We start from the raw sequence: 15,028 nt of genomic DNA, 5'->3' as shown, positions 1-15,028 counted from the left end.
ACATACACCGTTACAGCAGAGCAACAGTGGACTTGTTGTGTCCTGATGCGTCCTGTCACTCTCCTCTTAACTCTCCTCTTATATAAGCAACTGATTCCAAGGAGAAGAACTACACTTGCACAAAAATATTGATCTAAAGTGCAAATCTCCACTCTCCCAAGGGTGTACAAGAACAAGGCGGTAGCAGATCCAAGGACCTGTTCTCTACAACTGAAGATGTTTGAGTTCTAGGATTGTTAGATCTTTTGTTTTTTTGTGCTTAAATTGTAAACCTACTCTTCCCAAAAAGGAAGCTGCTTGTAGGTGTTCCAAATTCTCAAGGTTGCTTCCACAAGCTCTTGAGTGGTACACTAGACTAGAGTTAGCTTAGTTGTATTAGTTGAATTCTCAAAAGTTGTTAGTCTAGGTGTATTAGGTTCCTTGGCTAGAGTTAGTCAAGTGGAGGTGTTGCAATCGGTGTGTTGCAAAGGTGGAGGGACTATGAGAGTTAGTTCCTAGCTTGCAACTATTGTAAGGGTGAGGGATTATGGGAATTAATTCCTAGTTTGCAATAGGTTGTAATCGGCAGTTGCTTGGTTAGTGGAGTTGAAATCCTATTGGGGTAGGTCGTGATTTTTAATCCCTGCGCAAGTAGTTTTCCACGGTAAAATCGTGTCGTCTTTACTTACTACATTGTCTCAGGGAACTGGTAGATAACCAGGTCCCTCCATAAATTGTGTTTGGTGGACACACAACCTACAACAAAAATATTACCTTACCTGATGGAAAATCTATGTCTTGCTTGATTTTGATAAAGAAACTATGTTCATTTTTAGTTATCTTTCCTAATTTTGTATATGTTCTGGTTTTTGCTCAATTGTGATCATCATGAATACTTTGATCATTCAATGGAGTTCTTAAAATAAGAATGGGTTTAGCATAGATATCAATTATTTTATCTAACATGAGACATTTACGGAGAATGCTTGTTTTTTTTAATTTCATCCTTCCGGATTGTGTAATAGTCTTTGTGCTTGGATCTTATTTACGTATTTTGCTCGATAGCTTTCAAAATTGCTGATTATGAAAGTTAACAGTGAGTTTACTCTTGTTATTCAGATTCTTGAAGCGCCAAATCAGAAGTCTCTGTCCTCCTTGAACTGTTTGGGTGAGTGTAGTTACTATCAAGGCTGCCATGAGTTGTGCTTTTGTATTTAGTATGTTCTGGCTTATAATTTATTTTTTGCTACGAGCTGATTGCCAAGATCTATGTTGTATTTGATTACTTGCAGATTGGTCATATTTGAGGAGAAAAGGATCAATGAGTTTACATTTTTAAAATTTGTGGAAGTTGTGACGATTCACATTTTAGCGAGCGGGGTTAGCGCTCGGAAAAAATTACTTCAAAATCGTTGGTGCTCTTTCGGACTTTGTTTAAAAAGAGTCGCCACCTAATTTTTAGGAAAACCAAATTTGAAGAGTTTATTCATACACCGTGAAAAATCCTTCTTAATCCAAAGATCTAGGTAGGGGTTCTGGTGATCCCCTAGGGAAGGCGTTAGGCACTCTAGTATTAAGGATTTGTACTATACGGTTGATCTTCGAATTCTAATGTGTGAGTATTTGCATGACCTGTTTATTTGGTGTTTATTTTCCGAAAAAAGTCTTTCATTTTGCATATCATTTTTTAAAAAGAATTGAATATATTCCCTTTACATATAGGGTATTTAGGTTCATATTTATAATATCCGAGTAAAAATAATTCCTTACATATATAAGGATAGTAGTAGTTTTTGTAAAGATAAAAAGTCTTTCAAAAGTGTGAGATGAATAAATTTTTTCATGTTCGACTCATACATGATCTGGGTTAATCCGTTTACATTTACAAATAGTTTACACGGATTAAATTTATAAGAGTCTGATTATATAACCAACTAACTTTTGATCTTTGAATTTTATCTTTAAAATCAAATTGTTTATTACCTAAGAAATAACGTTTTTGACATTGGCTTTGACCTAAACTTGTGCTCCCTTTTTTCTGAAAAATGATTTCGATCTGTTAGATTTTTGACTCAAGTCTTATTTCTTTTTAATTATTAGGCTCAGCCCGAAACATGTTTTTCTCTAATCCTTTTTCTGAAAAAAATTGGTTAAATTAAGCCTAAAAATGTGATTTTAGATTGGGCCTTAGCCCTCAAAAAACCTCTACCTTTCATCTGAATCTAACCCAAAAAATATGTGATTTGGTACGCAAATACACTTCATATGCATAAATCTAGATATTGTTTTGTGTCTAATTTTTAGTCCAAAAGAACTTATTTCTGGTATTTTAAAAAGCCTATCATTTACACCTTTTTTTGAAACCTACTATTCTGCCTGGACTGAAAAAGAGCTTTTGAAAACTGAATTTACAACTGGAAAAAACGTTCTTTCTAGTTTAAAATGTCAAGCCTGATTTTCTTAAATTAGGAAAAATGATAACATCCTATACATATTTAGAAAAATGAAACTTAATCCTTTTCATTCCTTCACTGATTTTAGCCACTTTTTATTCTTTTTAGGGAAAATAACGTTTATAGTAATTCAGGTTTTGAAAAAATCACGTTGGGGGCCTAAGGTCGAACTAAACGGCATATGTACCCTTTACCTAAGATGTCTAGTCCAAACCATAAATAATTCCAATAATAATGTGAGTTTTGTTTTACATCATACAAATACAACACTTTAAATAAAGGAAACATCGTAATGAAATTTAAAGAAAGAGGAATAAGTTAGGGGTGTACCAGACCCCTAATGGACCATTTTTACCCATGGTTAGGCCTTCATGTCATTTTCACCCATGACTGGGCCTTCAAATATATATACTAGCTTCCCTTCCTTTTTCTCAGACTCAATAATTTCGTAAGAATTTTCTAATTAGGCCTTTGGCCCAATATAGTGGCTGAACCTTGGCCTAAATGGCCATGCAGTGAAGAAGGAAAGAAATAAAGACCCCGGTTAGTTTAATATTTTACTGATCTTATCACATGTATAGCTATACACACATATGTACACAGCATCCTACTTATTCACAAGTCCTATCATATGCATAACTGTACGCACATACAAACATAATGCCCTATTTATCCCAAATCCATGTAGTATGCATATACACTTCCATGCCCCTTAAAATCCTCTCAACAACTTGGGTGGTGGGGAGGCAAAGTCATCACCCCCCCTTATTCTTGATGCCGCACAAGTCCCAAGAGGTTTCATGAACCTCCGGCATGGCTGGTCACCGGGGGAATATTCAAACCAAGCCCCCCCCCCCCCCCCAAGCTGCCTCTCCCAAACAAGACAACCGTGAAGGGCATAGACTTACGTATCCACATACATGTTTGGAATAAATAAGACAAGTCTAATGCATATATTATAGGAGGCCATAAACTGGTAAGAACAAGTGAAGAGTATGGAGAGAAGGAATTAACGATCCCAGATGGTATAATACTTTGATAAACCAAGACCAAAACAAATTAGACATGACTGAGGCAGAAATGAAGTAGTACATGTATACACCATGTGACCAAATATAAGATGAACCAAACAATCATAACAGAAATAAGTAGGGAAGTGTCTTCAAACAGTCCTAAACTAAGTAAACATGATGCAGATGGAAGCTAGCTGCAGGCCTCTAAGTTCATGGGAGAGCCCAGGGCAGCTCACATGAATGGCAACCAACAAAACACATATGAAGTCCTCATACATAACTAAGCAAGTTTATCTATACAGCTAAACCAAAGCACTTATTTTTTCTTACAAAAAGGGCATATGCAGGATCACATTATAGTGTAGCATAACCAATTAAGAATTTGGGCAAACATGGTAAAGTTGAACAGAACCAAAACCTTTTGGATATAATTATCTATTTCAGGATGTAGTAGTATTCAAGAAAATGAAAACAAACAACCCATGATGGCAGTAAAACAAGAGCATGTCAATCTAAGCATATCCCTGAATAGTTCCCACATTCTTTTGAATTGAGTTTAGACTTGGGTCAACTTCTTGCTAGAAGGTTCATTGAGTCATTTTTATCTTCATAAAGTCCTTATGCACTAGCTTGAATACCCAGTTGGTCATGTCATTATGTAGGCTCTATCTAACCAAGTCACGGAGATTTCCATGAAGCAAAACAGTCAAGTAGTGGCCACCTAAACACTTGACCAAATATTAAGACTCAGACCAACACTTGAGGGTTTCAAGAAAAAGACATGACAAACAGGTTCCCTTCCTAAGCCCTGAACCAGCCTGCTTTAAATAAGATCATACAGAAGTCTTAAGGACTTAAGCACAAATCCAGGTTAATGACTTTGGTTCACTTTCTTTTTACTCTCTTTCAGACCTGGACATGAGATAACCACACTTATTGATTAAGACAAATATCAACTTCACTTAAATGCATTAAAGATCTTTAAACAAGATTCAGAGACAACTCATAAGAACAGGTGATCAAACAGACTTAGACTGATGGTAATCTTTTAAATACTTGGTCACTCTTTAAGACTTTGACATTACTGGACTCTATGATAGGACTGTAGGATCAAATGTATTCATATGGCAAACATACCTCCATAGACTTATAGAGTGTTGCCATGGCATCTTTTATTTGAAAGAGGGCACTATGGACCAAGTTGGACTTGGTCCTACCCAGTCCGCTCTCTAAGATGCCTTTAAAAAAGCTCCTCTATTGTCATGTGGCTCACAGCTTGCCTATGAACACTTTTGTCCCCATCAGCACCATTATTGAATCAATTCCCAACCAAATACTTGACTAACATGGACTCAGATGAAATGTTTTTTTTAGTTATTTGCCCTAGACTTCTAGTTATGGTATGACCTTAGTCCTTTTTTAATGCCGGTAGAGTTTCAAACAGACCTGCACATCTCACTTTAAGTTTGTTTTGACACAACAAACCAAAACAAGACCAATCACAACATATTTCAGCCTCAAAGAGAAAAAGAGCTAAACGTCATTGTCAACCTTATTCTTATCATGATTACCACAAACCTATCATTTGGACCCTAACACTTAAAATGATGCAGACAGCCTAACAAAGAAAGGTCTAGACAGATTTCCCACCAAACTTCCCTTTTTGCACTTCTTGATCCTTTAAGACTAATGACTGGTTTTAGTGAGGCACCATTAACATAAATGTCATATCAATGCCTCATATTAGCTTATTTTAGACCTTAATCACATGTTTAAAATCATTAAGGAACTCTGATATCCTAAAATCCTAGTTCAGACCAATATTTTTACTGATTAAACAAGATCATTTAAACCCATTTTACCTTTCATTTATGTAAAAATTGGTGTCATCATACATCAAGCAACAAACAAACACATCTTAGGGGCAAATTGTCACACACAGACTTCATATGTTCTGAATAGAGGATACCCAATGCACCACAACACAGTAATTCACAAGAAGGAAAACAACAAAATCAAATAGATGAATCTACAAATCACTCACAGGATCTTAGAGCAAAGTCATGATACCTAGCACCTAGGAATCTACATGAGTTTTCAGATAACTTTACACAAGTCATGAAAATAATTTATTAGGCAGTAGTTTCATGATTGACCATACTAGCACTTAGGACTTAGTGACTTCATTGATAATTCTTATTATTCAAACTAGTGTTTGGACAGTCATATAAGAAACTCTGGTGAATCCCATAGATATAGAAAAATGATTTAGAAAGAGAAGAAAGTTCCCAGGTCCTGAAGAAAAGACAAGTGCAAGGTGAGGTCACCACCCCCCACCCTTTCCTAATCTTTCCTTTCGGTAAAAAGGAAGCAAAGGCTCCACTGGTCATCACTTTCAGTTCATACCTAAGCTCACCCTTTACTCCCCAGGAACAAACTCTCCTTCTCCATCCCCCATCCTAAACCAAGTGACACCACCAGGGCTTTCCTAATGGTTAGGTAATTAATCTTCTATTTTTTTTTAATACAACACCTCAAGTACATGACTCTTATTTTATGGACTAAGTGGTATGTAAACAAACAAAGATAGAAGTGGACAGACATATGTGTTGAAATCCCCAAAGGTCCAGACTGCTTTTCTACTACATCTAATTCTAGTTATGACCATGACACTACACAAGTAAACTCATACACAAAGGACTTTGATAAACTAGAAAGCAGATTTGGCATTTTTTAATTCCTTCTTACCCTGCCCTTTTATCTTTTAGGATTAAAGAACTATTCTCATGAAAACAATCAAGGCAAGGCAGGGTCATTAATTGTATATCAAAGGGATGCGTGATTAATTCACACTTATCCTTGGTGAGGATGACACACAACTATTTAAAATCGGGCAAACTTCACAAACACACTCAATCCCACCAGTTTAGGAGACCACATAGAGAGATCATTCATGGTTAGGTATGTTAACACTTGGTGTTAGGCCAATTACTGTAATTCAAACAAGTTTAGCTTATTCCTGATTAGTGACTGACAAACATCTTAGTACAAGCATCTAATGACCAAGACAAACATTCATATTAAGATTATACAAAAAATAATCCCTCTCACATTTCCATTATCATTATTTTTTAAATAACAAATGGATTAAAATATGTCTTCAGCATCACACACTAATTCTGAATCCTGATTACAGGCAGTGTCTCTTCAATCCTCAGCTTAATTCAACATTCTTTCTCCCATTTTTACTTCTGATTCAATCTTACTCAAATAATGATTCAGGTAAATACATGAGTCATTATGCTAATGGTTCTAAGTAAACTCCATTTAAACTTGATTTTATATAGTACTTATTCAGTAGTCATGATCACATATCCATTACACACAACCACAAACCAACATAATTCAGCAAGGGATTAACTTAAGCTAAACACATTCACTTTTACAACTTCTAACAAAACCAACACTGAAGGAAGATAACAGGAAAGTGGTCACAACAAATTTCATAGCTCAAATCAACAATGCTCAACAGTACAGACAAACAATTTGAAGGAAAAATAATGCTAAGGCAAACTGACTAAACACAACAATACTCATAATTTAGCATATTTCTACTTTAGACATATTATCATCCAAACTTAAAGGTAAGTAAAGGCACTAATATGATAGAGTATTACCTTTTTGGTGTGCAGCCTTTGTCAAGAGTTGAACTTAGAGCCTTTGTGCTACCAAACTCCGACTCAACCACACGGAAAAATGAAGGAAAAATACGAATATTTTAGAAGTTAAAAAAAAAAAGACTTAAACCCTAGAACGAAAAACAAATCTTTAAAATTTTACAATGAGCTTAGGATTTTGACTTATAATCCTCAAAACAAAGCTCTGAGATTGCCAGAATTTTTGCAAACTCTAAAAACCTCTCTTTTTTTCTCTTTTTCCTCCCTCCTTTTTTTTTCCTCGTGTTGGGATTCTATTTATAGAACCTCCAAAGTCATTCAAAGCCTTAAACATACGATGTGGGACAAACACATTTTCTCTAAAATTAGCCTTTGTAAGCCTTTACACGGCTAAGATTATCTTGAATCAACAGGGAATGGTCAGATCTGAGTCTTGCTTGACTCGATCTGACCCATTCTTGTTCAACCAATGATATTCAAGCAAGGTACAACAATAAAGCACATAGATCTCATAATAATAAAGAAAATAAAGCAAAGAAACGATTTATTACCATGTTTGGGATTATATTTTCGTGAAATCAAGTGAAACATTAAATGTTTCACTACAATAGACATGCAAAATCTGTGCTTATCTGCTACACCCTGTATTTTTGCCATTTTTGGACGAGAGAGAAGAGAGAAATACGAGGCGGCGCTAAGGGTTCACGGAAGAGGAAGAGAGAGAAGGGGGTAAAGGGAAAGGGCCGTTTGGAAGATAAAATGAGAAAATAGGGATATACCCCTTATCTTTATTGAAGGGTTGGGCCGAGTCTTGCCCTAGTTTGGGCTGGACTCGGTCCAATAATTTTATATTAAGGCTGGCCTCCTTTTTAGTGTATACAAATATATGACACCTAGTGTATACATGTGTCACACCCCAAAACTAGGGTAGGACGTGATTGGCACCCGACCTAAGCTACCCGTCGAGCGAACCTGAGTTAAGTTGTCTGTCATAACATTTACTGAATTAATTAGCAAAAATTACCCAATAAAGCACTAACTGAACATACCGAAATCTATATTATATACTGAAATACGAATTGTGAAAATCTCATGAAAACATAAAGACTAAAACATGAAACTAACATAACCCACTAGGCTAAGTCATGAGCCTCTAAAAGAATACCAACAAGAACATATGTCCTCGGGGCATACCCCGAAATACTAAATCATTGTAAAATAGACGAGTCTGAATTCCTACCGAGAAGAGAAGCGGAAAATGCTGAGCCGAATGCTAATCCTATCCAGTAGTGCCTCAAACGTAATCAACAGTATCTGCATCCAAAAAAAAAAGGAAGCAGGCCCTCACGGGCTATAAGTACTAGCAATAGGATACCCAGCAAGTCTCATAAGCCACCTCCTAAAAAGGCGGAGCGAGTCCTTCTGGGATAAAATAACAAGAAGGAAGTACATCCATAGATAGCATATAAATAATTTAAGGTCAGAAAACTAACAATAGACTAAAGACTGAGATTGTATGCTGAACATGTAAGTAGATAATAAAAAACTTAAAACTGAGTTACACCTAGTGGCCCTACGTACGTGTGGTTTAGGAACACGCACGGGGGAGTGTCGGCCTCCCCAGCAAATATTAGCCACTATGAGCGTGTGGGCATCTAACCTTTGCCTTCGTGGCACTCACGCAAGGGGAGGTCGGCAAGCTCTCCTGTCTGTATGTGATCACAATAATGGATAAATAATTGCTGAAACTAACGTAAGTATCACAACAAGGCACACAATAAATGGTGATACACATAAGCACGTAATACCGTCACGTTTTTATATGAAGTCATATAAAATAGAAATGGAGTGAACTAAATATTGGAACACAAGAAGACATAACATATGAATTTTATCGAATACATGGAGCACGGCGTTCTAATGAAATCCCCTGTTAGGAGAGTAAGCCTTAACTTACCTCGAACCACAAGCTTACTTCAACTTCACGTATCCTCCAGCGATTCCGAATAACAATTCTCAATCTACAGTATAACCCGGTTCAATTCGTATCAATACAATCTCCAAGAATGTAACTGTGCTCACTTTATTAGGAACATTTACTCAAGTCCTCTAATTTGAGAGTTTTCCCCCTACTTCATAAGAACTAAATATACTCGCTTAATTAATTATATTTCAGTTAGTTAGACCTATAATTAACAACGTCCTCAATAATAAATTCAATACCCAGTTAATGATTTCCATCTTTTTCATCAATTTAAAACTCCATTATCAATCTCTCACTTCTCCTCCAACCCTACTCTTGCTTGTAACTAAAATTAATCATAGCACTGGTAGAATACATGATTTCATAAAGGAAAGAGAAGAAGAAACCGTGGAGGAAGAAAACTTATGCTTACAGGTGCTTAATTGACCGAATACGAGCAGCAAATTGCTTTTGTGTACAAGTTATGCGTTTTTCCTCTATTCACTTTTGTTTGCAGCAATTTCTTAAGTTAAAATTTGATTAGCTGCTGGTTAGTTAATCCCATGGCTTTACGTGAGCCAGCAGCCTTGAATTTATGGGCTTTGGCCCAATCTCTTTTACCAATTCCTTTTCCATTTGGAATTAATTCGTTGATGCCTTTTCTTTTGTTCATTTTACTATTTTAAACACCTTTAATTAATACTATTTGTGTATTGATATATTCATATTCACTTCACTTAAATTAAGTAGGTTCCTGTCCTTCTCGAGCACCTTCGTTACGTAACTAGGTTCATTATCATCGAAATTGTAAGCTTCGAAACTTACGGGACCTTACAACATGTATATGTATACATAGTGTATACATATATATAGAGAAAAATAGATAATTTGAAAATATTTTAATTAGACAAAATTAGGACATCATTATCCTATTAAAATAATTAAAAATGGCCAATTGTGTTAATGGGCTTAAAATTGCGAATATGGCCTTAATTGATTTTAATCCAACTGATTTTTTTAGTTATGGCCAAATTTGGCCTTAATTGATTTTAATCTAACTGGTTATTTCAATTATGGCCATATTTGGCCTAATTAGCATATTTAAAAATTAAATTGCATTAGTCACCTTAATTAATTTAAGCCAATGAATTTGGTTATTTCAATTAAGGCCATTAAGAGACTAATTTTACAAAAATGACCCCAATTTCCTTAAACCATGAATTGGTTAAATTAATTGTGGCCATAACAGAAATATTTAAATAATTTAAACATTAATTTGCAATAAGGACCACTTAATTGACTAATTCAAACATTTATAGATAATTTTGAAAAATTACCCAATTATGCAAAAAAAATTAAAGATTAAAGGGTGAAATGGATAATTATTTAAATTACTCGAACTCCTTGGATTGAAGGGAATAAAGTATTTGCAAATTTTGACTTTTGATAATTTAAACCATTAAATAAGTGATTATTTTTTTTTTAAAATACCCTCTTTTTCTTTTGATTAAATCTAACAAGCATCTCATAAAAAGTCATAAAAGTACCAATTAACTCTTAAATAAATTTTTGATGTCATGGAAAAACCTTTTCATCAATCTAAAGGACAAAAATATTAGTCTAAACAATTTGTAAAAATTTATTTAAACCCTTTAACGTGCATAGATCATTTTATTTATTTTCCAAGGACCCTGAGTGACAAAAAATAATTATGGGAGGTCAAAAATTAGGTGTCAACAGAAGTATCAAACGATCCCATCTTTATAAGTTTTCTAAAAAGAATCTACTCTATGTTTTTTACAGGATCTGAAGACTTGAGGTTACAGTCAAGATACAATTGTTGAAGACTTCATATATGTTGAGAAATTAGTTTTCATTTTGCTGAGGCACTGAGCAAATTTTCATTTTTTTTTTAAGTACCAGTGTAAGCAGTACTATGATATAGACATCATGGTTGTACAGTTAATAGTGGGATTTTAATATATGTTTCTAATTAATGACAAAATATGTATGTTTGTTTTCATATAATGCTTGAGTTTAATTGAGATTTTGTATAGTGCATGTGATTATTTATATGGAAAATTTTATAAGAGTGGATCTTTTAGTTGGAAGCTCAATATGAACAGACAGAGTAAATTGGTCTTTAAAATTCTACTGGCAACAATTTATCTAGACGCTAGGACCAGATATGTGGTCCTAAAAAGTGGTTCGAGGGATCAGAGATTGTTTGGCTGTTATAAGTCTTTAACGACCAGAAGAAAAATCTCGTCGCCATTGACCTTTAGCGGCGGAGCCTATAGGGACTAGAGGCGACCAGCTGGTCGCTATTAACCTCTAGGGACCATATTCACACTTTTAGGGACCAGATTTCCCTTCTGTAAAAGCCATTTTTCTTGTAGTGGAAAATGGGGATGATGAACAGAATTGTTGTCTATGTGATACCGCTATTCTAGCAATAGACACACACATGTTTGTGGAATGCACCTGAAGCAAGGCAATTTAGGAGGAGGTAAGCAAATGGTTTGGTTAGGAACTCACCTTGAGCAATATCCAACAGAAGATTATGCACATAAAGAGGAAACATTGGAGGGAGTTCCAAAAAGAGATATTCATGTCTGCTTATGAAGCATGTATCTACCACACGTGGTTAGCAAGGAACCGAGAATTTTTAAACAGTATATTGTACAGAAAGAGGCAGTAGTTAGACAGATCAAACTGCAACTCAAGGAGAGAATTAACCAGTTTAGCAATACAAAAAGGGCATTGAAGTGTGAAGGCCTTATACATAGAATTTGTAACTAATATAGTTTCCATTTTGTAGCTGGTAGATGTTTGTTTGTTGGTAGCTATGTTTTTTCTGAGGCTTGTTGTTGTATGAGGCGCTTTTTTTTAGTGTAAGGATTAATTTGGTTAGTATGGTAATATTCACATATGTTATCAAGAAAATAAAAGAATCTAGTGATTTTAGTTATCTTAAGAGACTTATCAAGCACAAACTAAAGGAAATTTCATTCAGTACCAAATTAAGCCAAAACTGGCCCAAACCAACCAGTACATAAAAGTGAAGGAAAACAAGCACGTGATAAGGAAAGACAAGGTTCTAGCTAGACACGAAAGGACTAGGTTATGGCTAGGAGGTGGAGGGACCCTATTTTTCCACAAGTTGCAAAAGCTTGTGAAGACGCTTTTTGTGTGCAACCTATTCCTTCACCATATCATTCCTAAAAGACAAGTTTTCGTCCTTCTAAGAAGCCAACTCACCTTTAGGTTTAGCAATTTCCTCAGTGAGTACCTTCGTCTCCCCATTTGCAGTCTCCAAATTCTTTAGCAACTGTGTTATCAGACCGTAGCACTTACAATCTGGTGCTCGAGCAATACAGTAGCAATCTTCCAGTGTTTTCTTATTAAAGAGGTTCATTTTTGTTCCTTACTTTGTAGTTCGCAGAGGAATCTGGTAAGCTTCAAACACTATTGATAGTAGGTACCCATATGGCATAGCATGTGCACCTTGAGATGTAACCAGCAGCCCGAACGTATTTTTTATCATCACAGCAGTTAAGTTCAATGGATGTCCTTACTCTATGGCCTTCCTAGCATTTAAGTTCATGTAGGTGATCTCCCTTTTAAATACTTTCATGGATTCATTCGTCACCCAGTCTTGGATAAACTTCTGAGTCAAGTGGTGATCATCTCATTGTTCATCCACCTTGCTTCACATACACATCAAACTTCTTGAGTCAAATGGTAAATGAACTTGTTCTCTCCTATTTGCATTCAATTTATTCATATTCTCCAACACATCTAAATTAGCAGTAATATGATCAAATGCTCCATAATCAATTATTCATTTAGTGTAAAGTTATTCAGTTACTAATGATATTGTAATATATGCCATGTTAATTTGATGTTCTCCAAGTTCACTTGTTGTCCTGCTCCTCTTTTTTTCAGCAAACCTAGAATCCACATGTATTTTCTGTAGAGTAATGCCCTTCTTTAAGAACATCACATCTGCTCCTTCCTTCCTCTTGATGCTTTGACTTCTCATTCTTGGCCCTAGATTTTCTCCCACGTTGTTGGTTGTTTATTGCTTCTTGCTACCAACTCCTAATTCCAAAGCTATTTCCATGTTTGCAATTATGGTAATACTTTCATGTCTTTAACTTGTATTCCTAGCATCATTGGATTAAACCTTTATCTCAATTCCTCTATAAATTCGTCTTGTATATGAAGCAACTTTCTAGCTTAGATCGAATGATCTCCAATCTTCTGCAAAGGACCTGGTTCTTCCAGTATTTGTGCAACCTGTTGTCAGCATTACAAGTTCCTTTTGAAAATCTATTAAGGACCTGGTTCTTGTGTATATTTGTCCATCATTATTGAACATTGTTTGTCAATGATCAAAACTTGAATTCATATCCAACTAAACAAATCAGCTCAACAACCTCTAGAAGCCTGCTCGCTACCTGTTTGCATAGCTATAGGGTCTAACTTTCCTGCTAGTTCTGGGAATGGACTTGACTATTATCATTGCATACGTCAGTGTTCGCGATGAAATTTGCTAGCAGAAAATAAATAACTGCGATTATAAAACAAATGTGAGAAAAAAATCATTTTATTGATTATTTTGTGAGTACAACTCTATGTGTCCCTTGATTCTAATTCTGTGTTGTTCTCCTTGATTCGAGGGCCAATGTAGTGTCTTTCTCGAATGAAAGATGAAATTTTGTTAATGTGTTGAATCTTAGAAGAAATTTGAGCAGCACTTTGGATTGTTCTTGAGGGAAGACATCTCTCGAACTCTCCTTCTTGTTAAATACTTTTGGAGAAGACTTATATGGATGTCGCTTCTCTGCTTTGCGTCTAATCAAGATGCTATGAAACTTTCACGATGTCTTTAGAATGGGATATGTTGACCCTTTTATATATGTGTGAGCTAGAACTTGGAGGTATTTTGGTCTACAAGTAATTCTAGCAGGCCTTGGGCTTGAAGAACATAGGTTGGGCTTATGTTGTCAACTTAATGGACCAACCCAAATGCAATTTGGTTTCATTCAAGTCATATAATTTTGACTTAAATAATTAATTCGACTTTATTAACCAACATTTGACTTGGTCAACATGCCAATAATTTAGGATTTAATCCAAATTTTGTATGGATTAATTCAATTAAAATTTCGGTGTCTATAGTCTGATTCAAGGTTGATTCACTAGTTTTCAAGAAGATTTGTCACCTTGCTTGATCACACGACTCATTCAATCCGCTGAGTAACCGAAGCAATCTTTGTTGATGCGAATAATCAGCATACCCCTTAGATCTCGCACATCCACAATTAGGGTATAGTGTCATTGCTATCACGCCCCGAACCATGGCCTGGACGTGACACGACACTCGGTGCCTAACTGTCTATGTCCGAGCGAACCTATGGCTGCTGAGTCTAATAGTTGTATCGTGAAAGCATGCAAGATATAAAGTGAACCAAGAGAATACTCTAACTCAATTATAATAGAGGATGCAGAAATAAATGTTGTGAGGCAAAACCAACATAACTGACTAAAGACTATGTCTATGAAACCTCTATGATCAAAATACTTTAAGAATAACTAAGTCAAGACAAGACTCTGACGTGCCTCAAATAATAATGAACTAACTAATACTCGAAAGCTGGAAATAGATGGGAAGCCCTGAATGAGAAGGGCTCACCAACTAGCTGATGTACTCAAGGTGCTGGGAGCTAAACGGTTGTTGTATCCTCCTAAAAGTCAGACTCTGCACCGTGAAGTGCAGGCCTATGCATAAGGACGTTAGTACATTTGAATTGTACAAGTATGATAAGAAATTGAAGCAATGATAAGGGATACATGAATAATAAAGTATACTGAAACTGAATACTCATATCATAAGCTGATCTGTATAGAAACCACCTGTGCAAATATCATGTAACT

The 15,028-nt window shown here is 35.5% G+C and overlaps 1 long non-coding RNA gene across 2 annotated transcripts; it reads right to left on the bottom strand.

Annotated features, from left to right (window-relative positions):
* Nucleotides 1-2,634: 2,634 nt before the first annotated feature.
* Nucleotides 2,635-9,680, bottom strand: LOC132636227 (uncharacterized). Of its 2 annotated transcripts, none has more exons than XR_009581107.1 (4): nucleotides 9,519-9,680; nucleotides 9,080-9,143; nucleotides 7,123-8,436; nucleotides 2,635-2,932 (listed from the first exon to the last, which is right to left on the bottom strand). It is a non-coding gene; the product is annotated as an uncharacterized LOC132636227 (long non-coding RNA). The 2 variants fall into 2 exon arrangements; XR_009581108.1 differs by lacking the exon at nucleotides 9,519-9,680 and adding an exon at nucleotides 9,346-9,363.
* Nucleotides 9,681-15,028: the final 5,348 nt, after the last annotated feature.

This window comes from Lycium barbarum, chromosome 4, assembly GCF_019175385.1.
Source record: "Lycium barbarum isolate Lr01 chromosome 4, ASM1917538v2, whole genome shotgun sequence".
Taxonomy (NCBI): domain Eukaryota; kingdom Viridiplantae; phylum Streptophyta; class Magnoliopsida; order Solanales; family Solanaceae; genus Lycium; species Lycium barbarum.
The sequence above is the reverse complement of the archived record's forward strand: the minus strand, read 5'-3'. Positions and strand labels throughout refer to the sequence as shown.